General features: G+C 40.2%; 1 long non-coding RNA gene across 18 annotated transcripts in view; it reads left to right on the top strand.

The window, feature by feature from the left end:
- The window catches only part of LOC107053852, a 195,570-nt gene that overhangs the window by 74,258 nt on the left and 102,165 nt on the right, over nucleotides 1-19,147 (top strand). For 17 of the 18 annotated variants that reach the window (XR_005861391.2, XR_006939940.1, XR_006939932.1 and 14 more), the window contains 3 exons: nucleotides 5,993-6,140; nucleotides 7,217-11,357; nucleotides 12,619-12,766. This is a non-coding gene — a long non-coding RNA (uncharacterized LOC107053852). The remainder of the gene's footprint in view (nucleotides 1-5,992; nucleotides 6,141-7,216; nucleotides 11,358-12,618; nucleotides 12,767-19,147) is intronic. The other variant, XR_006939938.1, reaches the window with a different exon arrangement.

The following is a 19,147-nucleotide window of genomic DNA, read 5'->3' on the forward strand; positions in this document are numbered from 1 at the left end:
GGCAAGCATAACGGCTTCTAAACAGCACTGTGCTCTTGTTCACAGTGCTGGTGCTGGGTTAGTTGATGCAATTCATGGTCAATGTCTGGAATCACAATCAGATCCTCTTTGCTCCCCCTTTGAGTGCCGTTGCAATACTGCAGCAAATTAACCAGAGACTGCTGTGGGGCTGAAGTTTCTGTATCCAGCAAAACTCATGAGCCCCTCCTGGTGTGATGTGTCAAGGGGATGTAAGCATATCTGTAAATGCTGTGTGGTTTGGGAAGTGTTTAAATACCCATGGAGGCCTTTCTCTGTTCTGGGGAAGGGAAGATGAGGATGTGAATACTGATGGAAATAATTTAGGTGCAAGGTCCCAGGTTTGGAAAATTTGGCCCATAAAATGCATGCACTAGGGGTGCTTGTGGTTGCATAAGATAACAAAATGCACAAGTCATGTGGATTAATCTCTCGAGTTACTGCAGGGGCATATTGTGTTCATGTTCGTGTAGCCTGATTAAGCTGCGTATGAATTTACATCCCAGCCTTGCAGCCTAATAAACCTATATGGTTTAAAATGCACGGCGGGGGCTTTGTGCGTAAATTCTGCTCTCACGAAGCATGGTGTGCACGTCTGACTCTTCTTAGAAAGAGCTGAGCGCGTCCCATTCCGTCTGCAAATGAGTGTCTGAATGCCAAAATAAGTAGGATAAATAATTTGCTTGAAATATGTGTTTGGGAGCTTTCAACCTAGATGCTCTCTTCCAAACGCTCAGCTCTTCATTTGCAAATTCTCCGGTTTGTTCAAACTTTTGGACTCCATTTGATCTGGCTGGAAATGAGAGCACATCAGGCCTCGTACGTAATCAGAAAATGTCGTGTGAAAAACGAAGACTGCTGGGAGTAGCATCTTTGTGGGATTCCAGCTAAACCAAACTCGTTCGGTGCTGCTCCAGCCCTGAGCAAACCGGCCTCATGTCTGCATGTGCAGCCTGGGTTACTCCTGAGAGCGGCTCCGGGAAAGAGTTAAGCCTGTTCTCCTCTCCTAGTTGGCAGAAAGTTTGCAGTTTAAAATTACATACTGACTCTGGTGTAGAGACACAAGAAATTATAGAGCAGACACTGTCCAGGACAACGTATAATTTAAAATGTACTAAAGAATGTATACCACATGGCAAAGTAAGTGAAGTGCTTCTTCAAATATAAGTGTTTTGCATAGAAAGGCTGTAATTATCCACTCCTAGGGAAATGTTTGCATTCATTCTAAATCAATATTTACTATTCATCTCTTGTGTTCAACAAAACAAGGATTTAACATTTTTTTGTTTTAATGAGGTACTAAAACTACAATAATGCTACAGTGTAATTGTCTTGATACAAAATATTGCTAAATTGTGTTGCTATTTCGGGAGCGAGCAGTTTTTAAAAGGAGGGGGTATCCCTGTTTGTGCCATGTTCCTGCAGTAACACAATCCAAGCTCAGCCAAGCAGGGCGGCTCACCACTTCCAAAGCGGAGTTAAGCCGCCTCTCTGTTAAGGCCCTTAACTGGGATCATTCGGGTGAGTCCTCTGTCTCCCCCCGAAAACATCAACCTCTTTATAATGATTCCTTTTCAGCTGGCGTCTCGACAACAAGCAGAAGAATGCCATTTCTGTTTCGGGTTTAAGGTTGTTTTCTCCCCTCAGCATCCTTCAGAGAGGCAGCAAGAGCTGAGCGGGTGGTAATTGGGCTGCAGCCACCCCTGCACGCTGCTCCGAACCTGTTGGTGCAAATGGGGTTGCCTGAACTTCACCTTCCAGGAAGAATTTGGGGATGTTCTGTAGAACGGTGCCAGAGCTCTGTCCTTTATCTTTTTTTTTTTTTTTTTTTTTTTTTTTAATGCATTTTTATGCATTTCCTGGGCACTGCACAGTGTTGAAGCGGCCCTAAAATCATACAGGGGCAAGCAGTCCTCTCTGCAGGTGAGAGTATGCTGGTGAAGTAAGAGCACGTGAGGAGGGGCAGAGCTTTTGGAGGAGCACCACTTTTAATCACAGCCTTGCATCTCTGCTGTGCTGTGATTAAGAGGATGCCCTTGCACCAAGCTCTTTCTCCTTGAATTTACCTGACATGTCTTAAGAGAGGTATCTCTCCAACCACTCTAACTTCAAAAAAGAGAAACCACACCCCATGAGCATGTACTTCTGGCATTGATGTGGCTCCACGTGAATCAAATCATATAACTGGAAAGACTTTGTTTGGAAAAGCCTTTAAAATCCTTAAAAAAAAAAAACAAAAAAAAAACATTACTTTTTATGCTTACGCTCTACCCACCAGGCTCTGCCCTCCTTTTCCCAACACTAAATGCTTCCACTTCTGCTGCTAGAAATCATGGTACAAATGTGAGCTCTTGAGTGAATTTCATTCTTCTGTTCAAGAAGATAGCTTCGTTTTCTTTGTTTCTTACAAAAGAAAAAAAAAATCTGAAGTCATTCTTCCAAAAAAAATCGTGCACATAAATAGGGTGAATAGCCCTGAGAGAAGAGTGCTCTCTTTCTCTAGCAAACGTTATTGAAGCTGGTGTTTTAATTCTCCAGATATCTCTTGGTGTTCAGGGTAACAAAAGGCTGTGTAGTGCCTAATCATTCAGCAGCGATCCAGGAAAAAGCAGAAGGTTAAGAGCAAGTTCCTAAAGTCTGTAAAATCAATGGGACGCTGGAAAGGGAACTGAAGTGTACCAGAAGGGACCTCTTGAGGGTCATTAAAAAAAGCAGAAACTGATTATGAACAGAGCTTTTACCCAAAGAACTGGAGGGGGCCAGCAAAACCATTCTGCTGCACTCCAGTTAAATGTCTAATAGTGGTGACATTTTCTACACAGCCCATAAAGGATAATGAAGATGGCTTTGATAGCTTTCAAGATAGTTGTTCTTGTCAGTGTTCACAAAAACATGACATGAGCATGCGCTAAGAGCATGCGGGTTGAGGTGATTGCACCAAGACTGTGAAAGGGAAGATGGCAACCCAATATTGGGTCTTCCACCTTTGTATTACGCCCTATTACACAAGAGAAAAAAATTGTGTCAGCCTAAAAATGCAATGGAAGTGGCAACAGTGACAAAGCTCAGTGTTGTGCTTAACCAACATGGTACCTCACCTTGGTGTGGTGGTTATGTGCAGAGAGGTAGCAATGTTGGGCGATCTCACAAACATCAGCCTAGATTCTCTCTCGCTCCAAAGCAGATGAGAAATAAGATTTTGATCTAAAGCTTATCAAAATCCCTCATCGTCAGCAAAGTTTGGATCAGCACCTCATAACTTTCTGCTCATTTTCTGTGCTGGGAAAAAGCAACCTGCAGGAAGTCTGTCCCATGGCATGTTTGTGCTATTCCTGTTTCTGACCTCAATCTTCTGTGAGATTTTGGTGAATTGCAGTTTTACTATGATGTACGGGAACAGTTAAATCATGGCCTGAACCTCTGATTGATCATCTGAGGCGAGCACCAAGTCAGCTGCAGGGGCACAGGTGAACGCAATTTCACCTGAGTGACTGGAAGGGGTGGAGCCTGGCTGCACCCCTCCTAGACCCCATTTAAGGGCTGACTCCCAAGGAGGATGGATATCTATCTGGAGATCCTTCCTCTTGGAGCCCTTCTATGAGCCCAGGATGCGGGTAAGATCTTTATTTCATTTCTGCTTTGTAATGCGATAATCTCTCTGGTCCAATATCTGTATACCTGTTTGCCATATGCTATGATTTATTTTCCAAAAAAAAAAAAAAAAAAAAAGAAAAAGGAAAATTAGGGTAAACTCGCATATCTTACTGGAATGCTCTAAAAAAATATTTGTTAGAAAATATTTGAAATATCAGTGGGATGATGCTTTAGTTCGGGGTGATATTGTTCATCTTAAAAAATAAGTAGCTAGTTCGTCTTCAGTTTTGGTCTACAGTGAAGATGTGTTGGAAAAAATAACAGAAACTTAGAGTAAAAATCAACTTTGAGTTCTTTGTACTTCAGAGGAAGCAAACTTTTTTTATAGAAATAGATATTCACAGGGATGAATTGCATGTGAGTCTGTTTACTAGTGGAAAAGCTGAATTGTGAAACTTCTGTGTCACTGCTCTGTGATTCCAACTATCTTCAATTAAGAGAAAAAAAATGCAGGAAAATCAGGTGGAAGGAATGCATGGAAATTGAAGTCAAAGAAAATATTTGTTGTGGCCTTGGTAAAGTGAATTTTCTAAGCTGAAGTAGCTTTTAAGCAATTAACATCTGCTGAGTGAAATTACCGAGTGACATGCAGCCCCAGATGGAGGACTTGAACAGCCAGTGACCATCTGGATTTTGGTCTTTGCACAGAGCACGCTCTGTTCTGGCTCTCACCTGGCCTGTGGACAGCCCTCTATCTGCCTCTCCTGCCACCGTCAGCCTTGAGTCATGGTGGGGAGACCTGCAGGGATGGTTCCTCTGCTCACATCAACTCCAAAGATACTCGAATTCCCCAGAGATATAATCACTGATGACTTTGACCTTTGAGTTGTTGCCTTGACCCAGTTTTCCAAAAGGAGAAAAACTTACTGGGATAAAATCCACCTTTGAGCCATAAGGGTCTTGATACACAATGGTTTCCAATGAAACATATGGTGTGGGAGTCTTGGCATCTGAAATGCCAAGAAAATCAGATCTTAAAGAGAGAATTTTGTCAGCAGGCTTTCATATTAAAAAAAAAAAAAATATATATATATATATATAAAATATATATATTAATACAATTACCTTCCTTAGAAGGTGTAAAAGATGTCAGGCCCAACCACAGGGACAATTCACTGACAAAATTCAGTTTTTAAAGTGAAACTATAGTTTTTTTTTAAATTCAATGAATAAAAATCATCTGACAAAGAGTTTTTGACTACTCTGTATCTAAAAATGAGCCAGCTTCATTTAGTCTATTTAAAAATTGTGTATTCATACTGCTTGTATGCCAAGTTCAGCATGATGGAAATGAAAATGATTGAGGTATAAACCCTTGGAAAACAGGGTTTATAATGGAAACAGTAATTGACTTCTAACTACCGCATCAAAAATACAATACTATAATACAAAGCCTAGCTCTTGGGATCTCAGCTCCCTTCTAACCTCAGGTTGGCAGAAGAACACCTCACCACAAAGCTAACTAATGTTTATAGCTTGTTTTTTTTCTCTTGCAAAAGGAACATGGCAAGTGAAGAAAATTTATAGGAACAAAGCAAAGTTGGCCAACAGTTCAAATGTTCTCTCTTGTTAGCAACAACATTCTTCTTCCCTGGATGAATGCTGTATTTTGGCTGATAACTTTAATCATGAAACTTGAGTCAGAACTGAGCCTTACTCTCAGCGTTAGAAATAGTTCAACTGTTCCTCCGAAGTTCACGCACTTGGTTATCCTAAAAGGAGAAGATTAAAAAAATGAAATTTTTACAGCTGTTGATTTTTCCCTTTCCCTGTATGGCCATGAATAGCACAACAGGAAGGAGAGGAGAGATGGCTGTGGTAATGGAACAAAGTAGATTTATTGATCTCATTAATGATGCTTACCCAAGATAGTCATCTTTGCTTAGACTGAGCTTAGGTGCCATTTTTGCTGCTAATTATGATTGTGAAGACATCATGACATCTTGGATTAGAGTGAAAGTAGTGGTACTAATTCTCATTAGGAGCTGAAAACCATGGAGGACCAGGAATTTCAACAGGGGAACCAGCACTCAGCTATGGCTGAATAAGATAGACCCTTCTATGGATGTGTGAATTAAAAATGAGTACTCTAGGATCAGTATGCACTTAATAGAAGAAGAAAGAAAGACAAATTCTACTGAGATCTTTGTGCCTGCAGTACTTCAACAATTCTTGCTACTTTATGTATTATTATTTTATTAAGTTCATATTTTCACAGGTAATGAAGAAAAACAGAGAATGCAGGAGCACTTTGTGTCCATAAATGACTTTAGTTCAGCTACAGATGAAGAAAAAAAGTAATTACTTCTATTTTCTTTAGGTATTGTTGAAGGTATACCGCTATAATCTCAGATTTTTTTATGTACCTGCACCTTCGCTTCTGCCAGAATTACTTGCTGCATTCATCTAGCTGCAGAGAGACTCTGCTGAAGGAAAGATTGCACGCAAGGACCTCAATTCAATGCCAGGTGGGAGGAATGTTGTTGGGAGAGTTGTGGGTTAACATCAGCATCTGTTGTAGGCCTTCAATTCCTTTTTAGATTCCTTTATATCTGTGAGCTGTTCAAATCCAGGCTCTTCCAGATCCAGCTCCTGCCACTATCTATAACCTTACAAAAGAAGTGGGTATGCCAAAACAAGATGAAGACATCATAATTTTTTTATTCTTTCTTCCTATGACTTCAGAGTGTATGGAAAAGTCTTGCAGTGCATGACTCAATGGGCAATAGTTGTGATGATACTTGCAGTGGTTGCAACCATACCAACTGCCTATCCAGTCTGGGCAGCTCAAAAGTCTGCTGGCAATCACAGTTAGTTGCACACATGTGAATTCAAGACTTATTTTTAGTCAGATTTCACAGTAAAGTTCCTCTGGGCACTTCTGTGGTATTGAACACATTTCATTGCAAACGATACTATTGATGTTAGTGCAGAGAAGATCTGGGACTGAACACAAAGGTTTATTCTTAAACCTCTTTTTCCTGGAGCAAAGAAAAGTTACCTTTACTGGCATCCATGCCTGTACTGAAATACAACTCCATTTGAAAATGATTGGGAAATTGCCAGTGCAAATACCAAATAAAGACTCCAAGAATTGGCCCTTTACGATGAGTGATTTATGATTTATACTTTGAACAGTACAAGCTATGCATTTCTATTCAGATTTTGAAAAACAAGCCAGGAAAAAGCAACAATAGCTTAGTAAAAAATGTATACGATCATGGAGTGCCAGTACAGTCTTTGGCAAAGGATCAAGTAATGATAAGGCTCGACCCTATAGGGACATTCACGTTTTTAAAGCAATCTATGTGAAATAAATCTGAGAATGTATGTTTAAATTATAAAAAAAAAAATACAGCATGAATATGTATTTTGTAGCTAACAGCTCCCTGTTGTTTTGGGCAGTTTTCCTGCTTTAGTACAGTTTTTGAGGAGGAAAAACCTGACTGGAGCACAAGGTACTTTTCAAGTCCTATTTTAGGTCGTTTGCAATCATAGATTTCCCTATTTTTCTTATCATTTTTCTGTGATTTGCTTTTTTAAGGGTATTATCTGGCTCAGCTTGGCACAGTTCAAGTGCACAACTGCAACCTTTTCCATGACCCAAAAGTCAATGCCACTCCGTGGGCTGGCAGTTTGCAAATAAAACGTATCCTTAATGAAGTGTGGAAGCTCCTGTTCTTTTCCTTCCTCAGGAGACGTGCCTTAATCTCTGGCTCACAGCCTTGTCAAATGCTGCAGTAAAGAACTGGCAAGCTCAGTGCTGCTAATGGATTGAAATCTCCACCAGGTTGTTCTTTTTTAATCTTTTTTCCTCTTTTCTTTTTTTCTTTTTTTTTTTTTTTTCCTTCCTAAATACAGCAGCAACCACAGTAACGCTCCAGTCCTCAGTCTTTTGTAATTATTGGTTAGGGACTCTGGACTGAAGAACATGTAAGGGAAACGTATACTACACCACTGAAAAGTGTCAAGGATTTGGTTGCTTATGTAGGTCAATCATTAAGGGAAAGAAATAAGATTAAAACCAGAGGCTGTTCTGCGTATTTGAAGTTCCTCCTGAAGATATAAAACTGTGGTGTTTATGCTTATAACTTGTGACAGGTTGGCTAAGTCATAGGCGTTTTGTCTCTCCTATTGTAGGAGCTGAGAATGTTTGGCTTTATTTATTTATTTACTGTCTTTTTGCCAGAAGGTAACTGTAAGCTTGTGAATCACATCCGAATTGCTTGAAAATGAGGAAGTACAATGCTGGGAATTTTGACAGACTCTCATGTTTGGTCTTTTTGTTATTGTTGTTAGATTAATATAGGGCTTGGGGTAGCTCTCCCTAATTCTGGCATAAACTGAAAAGCTACGCTTGTTTCAGAACTTATGCTTTTTTTTTTCTTATTACAGAGATATGCTGTGCAACCTCAGCTTGCCTTTTCTATGAGCAGCTGAAAGACATTGCTAAGCAGAATTTACCCATTTGCAATGGCATTTTGAGCCCAAGCGGGCCTTGGGCAGGGTGCAAAGAGGGATGCACCATTACAGTGTGGTTCACAGTAACTTGTATTGCAACCTGATGTTTTTCAGAATTTGTGAATCTTTACAGTAATTTGTATTGCAACCCAAAATCTGTGAATTTTAAGCTCAGGGGAAAAAAAGAAAAAAGAGAGGTGGGAAAGCAATTATACACTCGTTCATGCTAGGGGCAGGAATTTGTAGTGTTACTTTGATCGCTGTTAACCTGGTTCTGTCAATACTGATAACTCCATGATGTCCTGGGAAGAGGAAAATCCAATCCATGCACTGATGGGTACTGAAAGAAATTCAGCACTGAAATGTTATCAAATGGTGAATGTTGCAGGTAGCATTGTTTATTCCATGTCATTGTGCTGTGGAGTTGCTGGTAGGATGATGCTCATTTGAGAGACAGAGGCTTCTTGAGAGAAGATTTGTTGCCTTCATGGCAGGATGGATGGTGGGAAATGAAAAAAGGACGTTTTGTTCTGCTACCTTTGCTTAGATCTATGCTCTAGCACACTGCCAGTGGGGAACTTGGTGCCATTTATCCACTGAGTAGATGGGTATTTTTAGATGGAACTGTAGCAGCTAGGTTCTTCCAGCAAGGAATTTACTTGTCCTTATGGTGGTTTTATGTGTATTCCACAAGCACCTGTAAAATAGTCTCTTTATATAGTAGATGTTGTACTCAAAAGCTCTGTGCCTACAAAGGCAGGATCCTCACCTGCAGTAAGTCAGGTAATGCTGGCTGAGAATCTGGCCGAGTGCATTGCAAGTATTTATTTTGTAAGTGAAACCCATGATTTTCCCAGATCAGAATGGTTGTATGCTGCATTTAAAGTAGTGTTCTCCATAGAGCTCCTGCCTACCTGTGGGGACTACTGAAATACTGGCAAATATAATCTTGAAATATTTCCGTCATCAAAGATGGTCTGAACTGCTGTGGAAGACCACAGAGACTTTCTGCCCCTTAAAATGTTACGGGAAGGAAGGTGTGTGAACCCAGTGCATCCGCACAATAGTGCTGGTAGATGGCCTACAACCAGCATGTCATCTCTGCAGCTTCCCAGCTTGCGGTTTCCTTAATATAGATAGATAGATAAAAAATACTTCTGAGCTGCCTACTGAAAGCAGCATTTTGCAGTGTATGAGGGCAGTAGTAAGATTTAGTTTGGGGAAGCAGGATGTACAAGTTGATGAAGTTGGGATGTGTCTTGTTTGTTCCATGATTTTATTTATTTATTTATTTACTTATTGAGGAAAAAAGGAGAAAAAACATTTTTCTAAAGACTGAATTTTTTATCAAAATGTGCATTCCTTGAATGATTTTAAAGGATAGCAAAAGACGCTTGAGTTCTTGGGAATAAATGGAAATATGTTGAAGAGCTCAAAGGTGCAGACAGGAAGAGTGGGAGTTCATGTGGGAAGAGAAGTTCAATCTGGTATGTTCAAGTTTTGCATGGAAGGACTAAATAAATGCAATCTAGCATGAAGTGAGAGGAAAGGACTTAAGGAGCTGCTGGTTTGGGGCTGTAATGCTCTGCTGCTGGATACTAGATGAATGAATTTGAACTTTCAAATGCTATGTCTGCATGTTATATCAGTGAAGGGTATCATGGAGTAGTTTTTCTCTCCTCTACCTGCACAGAGCCTGATTAGTGGTGAAGGCCTGCAGCGACCAAGAAAGGTATTAATGTAAGGCCTCCAGCTGTAAATCAATATCTGAAATAAATGATTTTAAGCGTTCATTATGGAAACTTCATTCTGAGAATAATTATAAGTCTAAAAGTGAAAGTGAGATTTAAGTCCTGTGTTGATCTGCAGAGATTTGGCAAGCAACGTACATACTTAATCAGTCACACTGTAGCTTCTATGCTTGCAGCTTGTTTGTTCAGAGAAATACAGCATATTCATTCATCATGTTTATTCAAGTTAGGGCATCTGAGGAGTAATGACAACCTTATTTTGCAAAGTTCTCTGCAGTGCTTTAAAGAAAGTACCTGCCAGTGTGAAAATCAGTAAATGTGATCATGGCTTGCTTGACAAGAGCTCAGCAGCTCAATTTTCTGCTGTGTAAAACACCAGAGCCTGACAGAGCAGGACATACTCCTGTGATCACCTTGTTCACAGCAAGTAGCATTTCTAACTTTGAATTCCTTCTTTGTGAGGAAGACTTTTTGATAAATTTCTATTATGTTTATCTAAAGAGCAGCATTCACTTACGATGCTGCAAATTTGGGCTGTATCAGAGCAGCATTAGAAATCACTGTGCTATTTACTAAACTATTTTAGATGTTATTTTCTTTCTTAAGAAAAAAGCAATGCCTTATTATCGTCTCAGCTTTTGCAGGGAAATAGATTTGCTTGATGACTTTGAGCTACATACGTCTATTTTCCTTACCAAAAGGTCAGTGATGTTAACTATAGCATGCAGCTACTGACTGAGCATACATACACTGAGTGTGGCAATAGTTATTGTTTTTCTCTGTTCATGTATAGTTTCCATTTCTTCTGCACCACCTCCTTCCCAGAATTGGGAAAAAAAACCAGTAGAAATAATGAGAACAGCCTTGCTCTTTTTCTCCCTTCCAAGTAGGTAGGAGAAAATTGCTTGATTAGATTATAGGGTCTGTATATGTGTGTAAAGAATTTATTGTGGGAAATCTATATTAGTGCCAAAGCGATTAATGCTAATTAATGTTCCCAAGTTTAATAACAAAAGAATTAATAGTGAACAGCCACTTACTATAAAGTGTTTCCTTGACATTTCTTACTAAAAATAAAAATTCAGAGCATGCTGCATAGATTTGAGAGAAGAAGAAAAAGGAAGATTAGGTAAAGAAAACATCTCACTGTAATTTAAACCATTATTTGTCTGACAGCTTTTTATCTCCTGTCTGGAAGAAATAAACATATTAAATTTTTTATTAAAATAGTTAGACTTTGTAAGAGTATTTTTCCCAGTTCAGTAATAAATATTTATTTCTGCCAGAAACAAAGAAGTTTGTCTGCGAGGCTTTTACTGAATCTTAGCCAAAGGTACGAGTCTTTTAACGAAGAAATACAGCTTCTACAGACTTGCTTTCTCTTCTTCAGTATAAATTTTGATGTATAAATAACGTTCCTACGGAGACCTGGTCATCTGCTGGTATTGATCACCTGCCTCCCTGTCCTCCAAGGTATTGGCGCCTTTTGATTATTGTTTATGAAGGATGAAGAGCACTGTATCAATTAAAGAATAGCTCTGAAATGCAGAGTTAAACCACAGCCACAGTGAATTTCCAAATAAATAACAGCTTAAAGCAAGATTTTCAGGCATACGGGCTGGACACTGGACGTGGCCAAAGAAGGAATTTAACGTGACCTAGAGAGCTCTTGCAAAATCCTCCTTCTGTTGCTTCTGCTCTGCCTATCCCCTGTTGTGCTCAATTGGCATGGCTTTAAATATCACCTCCTAGCCGTCAGCGCAGCAGGGCAGTGTCTGGACGAGATGGTAGGAGACTGGTGTTAGGCACTCAGATCAGAAAGGGGATTGCATCCATTTGGGAAAAAGCACTTGGCCAAAGTGTCCAGCACAGAGCAAAATTCCATCCTTTTGAAGGAAAAGTGCATGAAAGAAAAATACTGTCAGATGTCCATGTACTCTTAAGATGGAATAATTTATACTGAATTCTGCTCTTAATGTTTTGGTAGATTTGGATGTGCTCTGCCTGTGATCTGGATGTGGATAGGGTTTCTCTGTCTGTGCTTCTGGCAAATGTGGTCAGTATTTAACCCAGACTGTATTTTCGTGCTTACCATCTGCCTGATTCTGAATGTCAGATCCACAACTGGCCCACCAGTTATTTCTGTTCAGAGACTTTGAACTTGCTCAGTTCAGCAGTGACGAAAGGATGTACTGGTTGTACGAAAATGTCAGCCTAATTCAATCTCCTCCCAAAAGCTAGAACCAAATCTCCCTGTGAAAATAAGAACATTCTGCTTAATTTTCGTTGTGTTATTTTCCACAATTTTTTTTTTGTTGTTGCATTTGATAAAAATGGAACTGTGATAATCAAGGCTGAGTTTGTAAGAATTTTCTGTCTGATTTCGATGGCCACACTGCAATAAACCTTTAGTAGGTGATTTCCACCAATAATCCATGTTTTCAGGTGTGGAACAACTCTGATATGCGTCTTACCTTGTACGTAATATTTAGCTGAAGTGGACTGTCAGGTCTCGATCTTGACTATGCCATCCTTTCAGCCTTTCTCACAGTCATGCTACCTTGATGCTTGTTTCAATATTTCTAGTGTGCCTAATACTAAAATAATTGGGAGTGTTTTATATGAGTCACTGCACCATAGAAATCTGGGCATAACCAAGAAATGTTGGGAAAATTGCTTAGTTATTTCTTGTAAGAGGAATTACTTAATACTCACTGTTGTTTATACCTCACAGGTCTGATTCAGTCATAGCCTGAAACAAATGTCAGCACCTTTACTGGAAAATGTAGTAAACAGTGGATTAGACAAACGAGAGGGCTGGAAATGGGTCTGCTTCAAGTCTTACCGCATACCTTGTGGAGTGATGTCTGGAGATGGTGGAGGTAAGAGAACTACTGCAGAACAGGCAGGAAAGGATATATCTTGGGTGTCCGTAGCTCAGGTTGTATTGGAGGGCAGAGTCAAGCCTTGTAGTTAGGGGGATTTGCCATGGATCTCCAGGTGTGTGGGTTCGTGTTGTGGCAGAGGACCGGTAGGTCGATATTTAATGAGGAGGCAGCTGCAGCCCCTTATATATATTATTTTTTCCTGCTTTTGGGTACAGTTGGACCCAAATCAAGCCATGCCTCCAGACTGTAGGGGTATTAGAACTGGGTCCAAGTGTTTCTTACTGTCCTTCCCTTCAAAATGGGTCAGTTCAACAACTAATGCTCATCCACATCCTTCTTCCTCCCTTCATGCAACATATAAGGAAACACTTCAGGGAGACCTTTGTAATTTGTCGAATTACATGGACTTTCTCTCCCTACGGGCCCACACAACACTGTGTTTCAGGATAGAATCAGGGTCCTAGAAGGGATTAAGCATTTCTGAGTTTAATTAAGTGCACTAACAACATATGAGCAAACTCAATCTCATAAAACAACTTCATTGTACAAATTGAATATACAATATAGATAGAAGAAAGGCCCGATGGGATTAAATAGAATAACCTGAAAAACACACTGAAGTGCATGACCTTACCACCTTGGCTCATGTCAGTATCTCTGCTTAAGATTTTTTTTTCTGATGAAAGATTAAATACCAGTGATGGTTGCATGCAATATTAGCATAACAAGGTATGAGCAAGAGGGATTTGCTTTTGACTAGTTAAGAAATATGATAAAATTGTGAATTAGTAAACCTAAGATTAGCCTTTAATGCCTGCTAATCACCTTTGTCAAGGAAAATTTCTTCTCTTCAAAAAGCAAAGGAAATTTGTAGATGGGTCTTGATACAGGCTTGTGGGTGGCAGGCAGTATTTGTGAGAAGTCTGGTCTTTCTCTTGGGGCAGGGTAAGAGATGTGTTCACTGACTGGGTACAGCACACAAAAGAAGGCAAGCATGACAAAATCTCTGATGCTTTAAGATTATTAATTTCTTGGCAGAAGACAAATTTGATCTTTGTCGGACTGTCCATTAATTCTGATGAAGGCACTTTTAAGTTCCTGTGTTTGTATTTTAGTAGGCCTATTACAGTTAAACATACAAGTGAAAATGTATTCTTACAGCATAGTCAAGTATTCCCATTTCAAAGGTGATGTTGTCATACAGATATAAGAAAGCCAGTGTGTGAGTCTTGTTATTATCTACTTTGCTATAGGCCATCTGGACTTCAACTAAGAAAGGGCTCCCAATGTGTTAGGCTCATGCAAACATCTGGTGAAAATAGGCCTTTCCGCTCGAGGACTTTTAGTTTGAACTAATAAATGAGGCAAAGTATGGGAGAGGAAGAAAGGAGAGAGGGGGGAAAAAAAACACACAGCCTCCTATAGTCCCACAGCGTTTTACTACCAGATGGAAGTCTGTCTCCTAACTCCCAGTCTAGTCCCATTGCCAGTAGAGAGTACTGCATAATTGTTGAACATGAGTGTACATGTGATTTATTTGGGCAATGTTACTGTAAACAGGTATGAGAATAGCATGAGCCCTGCAGTATGCAAGAAGTTACAGTACAGATGAATGAGATAAGCCCTTGCTGCATTTCTACTGTAATCTTTAAGGTTCAGAAGCAATAGGCAGTTGACGAGATGTTGTGCCTGGGTGTAGAACTGGTTACAAAATTCTCCAGTCTGGATAACAGGCACTCCTGTCAGTTTGGTTGCTCTCAGTGTATTGCAATGTAGGAAATGACTGAAACAGTGCTTTGAGAATAGGACATTGTGGAAATGAGGTCAACAATATAAACACTGTTACCTCAGACATAGAATTACTGAAGCTTCTATTCCTTTGAATTTGGGTCCTCAATCTCCCTGCTTTCCCACTAGGTTTTCACCTTCTTGCACTACTTCCCATCCCCTGATACAGCCTACAAATGATACCTCCATTTTCCCTGAGCTGCTGCTTGCATGAGAGGCTGGGTGTTGTGCAGAACCCCATATGTACCTATTGGCTATGGCCAAACCAACAGAAATGGTGCTGTAGAGCCTCATGTTGCAGTCTTCCTGCCTCAGAGGCACTCCTTTTAATCTCCTACCTGTCTCGAGCTGCCAATATTAGCAGAAGTTACAGGAATTTAATTGTCTTCAGGGCTCCTATCTCTATTGAATTGGATTGAAGTGAGCCAATGGATTTGCAAATGGTTAAGGAAGGAAAGGTCTGGCAGGGAGTACCAGCATGAAAGCATCATTTCTACAGCACAGTTGTTCAAAGAATTAACTCAGCAAAGTGTGGTATCTTGAAAAGTGTAAAACCGTATGAACTGTAATTATGTTTGTCTAGTTATTGGGGAAAATAATAAATAATGGGACTAAGCAGAGAGACAGCAAAGATTAGAGGTCTTATAATAGTAGTCCTTTCCTTGCATGACATGCAGAAAGAGATTAGATGTTTCCACCATTGACAATATGTTTTTCCCCAAATGAAATAGTAGACGCGATGTGAAACAACTGGCTTGTTTGTTCAAAATATTAAAGGGATCAGGGGATCTGGATTCTTAGTCATTCACTTTCTTTGGATTTTTAAACGCGGGAGCAGAAGAAGTGGGCGGGAGAAGTAGTCCTGGCTTTTGAGCCAGTGGCACCCGACACTGAATGTCTTTGTGGGACTGGGATCATGCAAGGTTCCTCTTTAGGAAGGTGCAGGGAAATCAAAATGCCATGGAAGACAGTAAAGCAAACAGTTTCTCTTGTGACAATTTCATGGCTAAGTGTGAGTATTCTTGCACAAAGATATGGGCAAGAGGCCCTTTGGAAATCATTCAGCGGAGTTATAGAGCTGCCTGAAGTTGAGACAGGCAAAAATACTAGGACCTGAACCAAAAGGAAATACTTTATAGCTTGAATGCTTTCTACCAATCATTTTTTCTCTTTAGAAATGCTTTTTTTTCCCCTCTTGTAGCTAAGATGAAAAGATTTAAGTGTGATAATGATGTAGTATTACTCTTGTGTTTGGCCTGGTGATAATTAAGCAGTTTAGATATCCTGGTTTTGGCTTTCAAGCAATCATGGGCAGTGTATGTGTTTATTATACCCACAGTTATGCATGTATGTATATTCCCTTTATACCTTTTTTGCTATTTATATGAAAGTAAATATGTATCTATAGGTGATGTTAGTGATACACAATATAAATTAGACACCTGCTCCATCTCAGTTCACAGCTACTCAAGGACTGCAGGATTCAAAGGCTGACAGTCATAGAATGATAGAAGGGTTGGATGAGAAGGGGTCTTAAAGACCATCTAGTTCCAACCCCCCTGCCATGGACAGGGATAACTCCCACCAGGTCAGTTTGCCCAAATTTCCATCCAATGGGACCTCGAGCAGTTCCAGGGATGGGACACTCATACCTGATGGTGAGGGTTGATTTCTCAATATGTTTATTCTAAAATGCTTTCACAGACATTATTGGAGGGCTCTCAGTTTCAGTTCTTTCAGTCCATACTGGATGCCTCCAGCTCTCTTTCATGCATGGTCCTGGATAAGCAGAGCTGGTGGGAGCTAATTTCCTACTTCCCACTCAGACCTACAGCTCTATGGCAGATTTTATTCCACCCCACAGGTTGTAGCAAGGAGTCAGTCACACCAGCCCTCTCTATGATCGTATCCGTATTATTTATCACCATAAAGGCTCTGTCCCTTTCTTCAACCCAGCTGTAATGACTGTGTATTTAAGGTCAGTTCCCTCACCCCTGCAAGCAGAATTGGGTGAGGAGAGACAGGAATCGATTCTCAGCACACTTCAGCTTCAGGTTTTTAGGGAGTTGAATGCACCTAAGTGATTCATAGGCATTTGTCTTTAAACACAGAAGTGTTAATTGCAAGGAGGCGTAACCACAGAAGCTGAAGCTCAAAATCAGTGCACGCCATACGACGGTATTAATACATAAAAACAACTAGATGAGGAATGGGGCACTAAAAACTGTGATACAGGCTGCTTGTAAGCTCAGTGCTTACAAAATGGTCTGTATACCTCAACAACCTAATTATCTTTCTAATAATTCCATTAGCAATTCCTAATAATTAGCTGATCTAATTTAGATGTCCCTTGCCTAGTTTCAAAGTTCTGCTCTTACAAACGGCTGAGGAACCTTGCCCTTAAAAACTGGTGATGATATCCCCATGACCTGGGACCACTGTTGGAGAAAAGATTTCGTCTGAAAGGATTTCAGGAAGTTACAAAACTCTTTTACATGGCCTGTTGGATCTGTGTATGATTTCCAACATTACACAAAATAAATACCAGGAGACTGGTGTGGTTTATACAAGAGTTTATAGGGAAAAAATCCACCCACCAGCTCCCTTGCTGAGGATTACAACCAGGTCTCTGCTGCCAAGTTCTCTGTTTAGGTAAAGCATGAGAAAATCTGCCATTTTTTTAGAGTCACAAAAGGGGTGCTACAAGGGGGGCAGTGAGAAGCTGACAGCTCTCGCTGCTTAAAAGGCAGCTGTTCCTTCTCAGGTACTATTATTAATAAACCCTAAGGTAATGTTTGCTCTGAAATATGTCTAATTGAAATAATTTACCCTAACCCTTAGAGAATTATGAAACTGTTTTCATCATGTTCACACACAGCAAAATAATTATGAGATGCCATATGGAAAAGACATCATGTGGTATATGTATTTCTGAATGTATACTTTTTGAAATGGTTCCCACAGATAAATCATATAGCTAATTTACAAAGAGGAGGTGGATAGTAGTTCTTAAGTATGCAGTTTAAGTTTAAAATGGTTTCAGGCTGGGTAAATTTACAGTGGTGATGACATGCAGTAATTGCACTGATCACAGGACGTATATCACAGAAGATGTCAATAGGGCCATTAAGTTGCACTGTACAAAATGGAGCAGGAGAATTCTGCTAGTGCTGTGATGTAGCATTGCTCAGAGCCTTGGTAGGTCCCATCTGGTCCTGAAGTTCACCCAGTGGAAGTGATGGAATGAATGCCCTGGTTGTACAGGTCTGTCTGAGCCTCTGTGGTCCTTGCTGTTTTTTCTGAGGTCCTACTGTGACAGCAAGTTCTGTCTGAATCACCATCTCCAGCTTCTGAGGGATGGGGAACATTATACCCGGGCAAGTCCATGGGTGCCCCAACCATGGATACCCCTCTATGGGCGCTTCATTCATGGAGAATCTCAAAGTCAGGCTGGACCAGGTTCTGAGCACCCTGATTGAGCTGTTTCTACTGGTCATTGCAGGGAAGTTGGACTAGATGGCCTTTAAAGGTCCTTTCCAACTCATCAAGCCTCACGAGTTGCAGTGATGCTCCCAATCACTGGGGTATCTATGAGACCTCACTGGTTAGCTTGGAGTTTTCTGGATGCCGACACTTAAGCAGAAGGTATGCTCTCTCCCCATCAAACTCTCTTGAGCGAAGCCCATCAGTGAAATATTCTTCTTGTTCTTATGTTACTGTCCATCATCTTTTTCAAAAGGTTTTATTCTTAATCTCATCTCTAGTAACCAGCTGTATATCATACATCTACATGATAACGCTGTATTCCTATGGGGCTGTATATTTCATTAGATATGGTAGCAGGAGAATCCTGAAGGACACATTTTAGTCCCTTTCCAGAAATAATTGTGGTCAATAATGATGACATCTGAACTATCAGGAAAAGAAACTCATAAGTTCTGAAGGTGACTTTTGAATAAGGAACTCCTATTAACATTTCTAGAAATCTGGCTGGAGATCAGGCTTTCTTGTCAGACTTCTGGTAGTTCTTGTTTCCAGATGGATGGAAGAAAAATAAGAGAATAGCTTATTGCACCCGTTCTGTTTCATGTCTGATAGGCAACCAGCGAGTGAAGAAGACAGAAATCTCGTTCTGTCCAGTCCATTTCCTCTTTTCTTTAAGAACACCTCAGAAAGATAAATAAAAATGAAAAGGTTTATCTCTACTTTAAGAAGTTTGACTCATCCTGCCTTTTCTCTGAACTACCTCACCAGTAACTTCTGCAATTATTTCAGTGCTGATTGGCAAAATATTTGGGAGATCTTATATAATTCTCTGTATGCCCTCTATTTTGAGAGAGCAATGGAGATGTGCTGCAACATCAGCGTTTATCCCCCAGTAATGACAGCATTATCCTGCATTACCACTCTAGGAGGATGTTTGTCAACAGCCAGCTACTGATGAGCACAAGGAAAATATTTACCCAACTTCTGTGCTGTGGCTTTACCCCAGTGGTGCTGCTTCAGGAGGACTGCACTGTGTTTTTCAAAGGCTTGATACAGAAACCAGAACAGTCTTGGCGTTTGTGTAGCACCGATCCTGAAAGG

This window comes from Gallus gallus, chromosome 7, assembly GCF_016699485.2.
Source record: "Gallus gallus isolate bGalGal1 chromosome 7, bGalGal1.mat.broiler.GRCg7b, whole genome shotgun sequence".
Classification (NCBI taxonomy): Eukaryota; Metazoa; Chordata; class Aves; order Galliformes; family Phasianidae; genus Gallus; species Gallus gallus.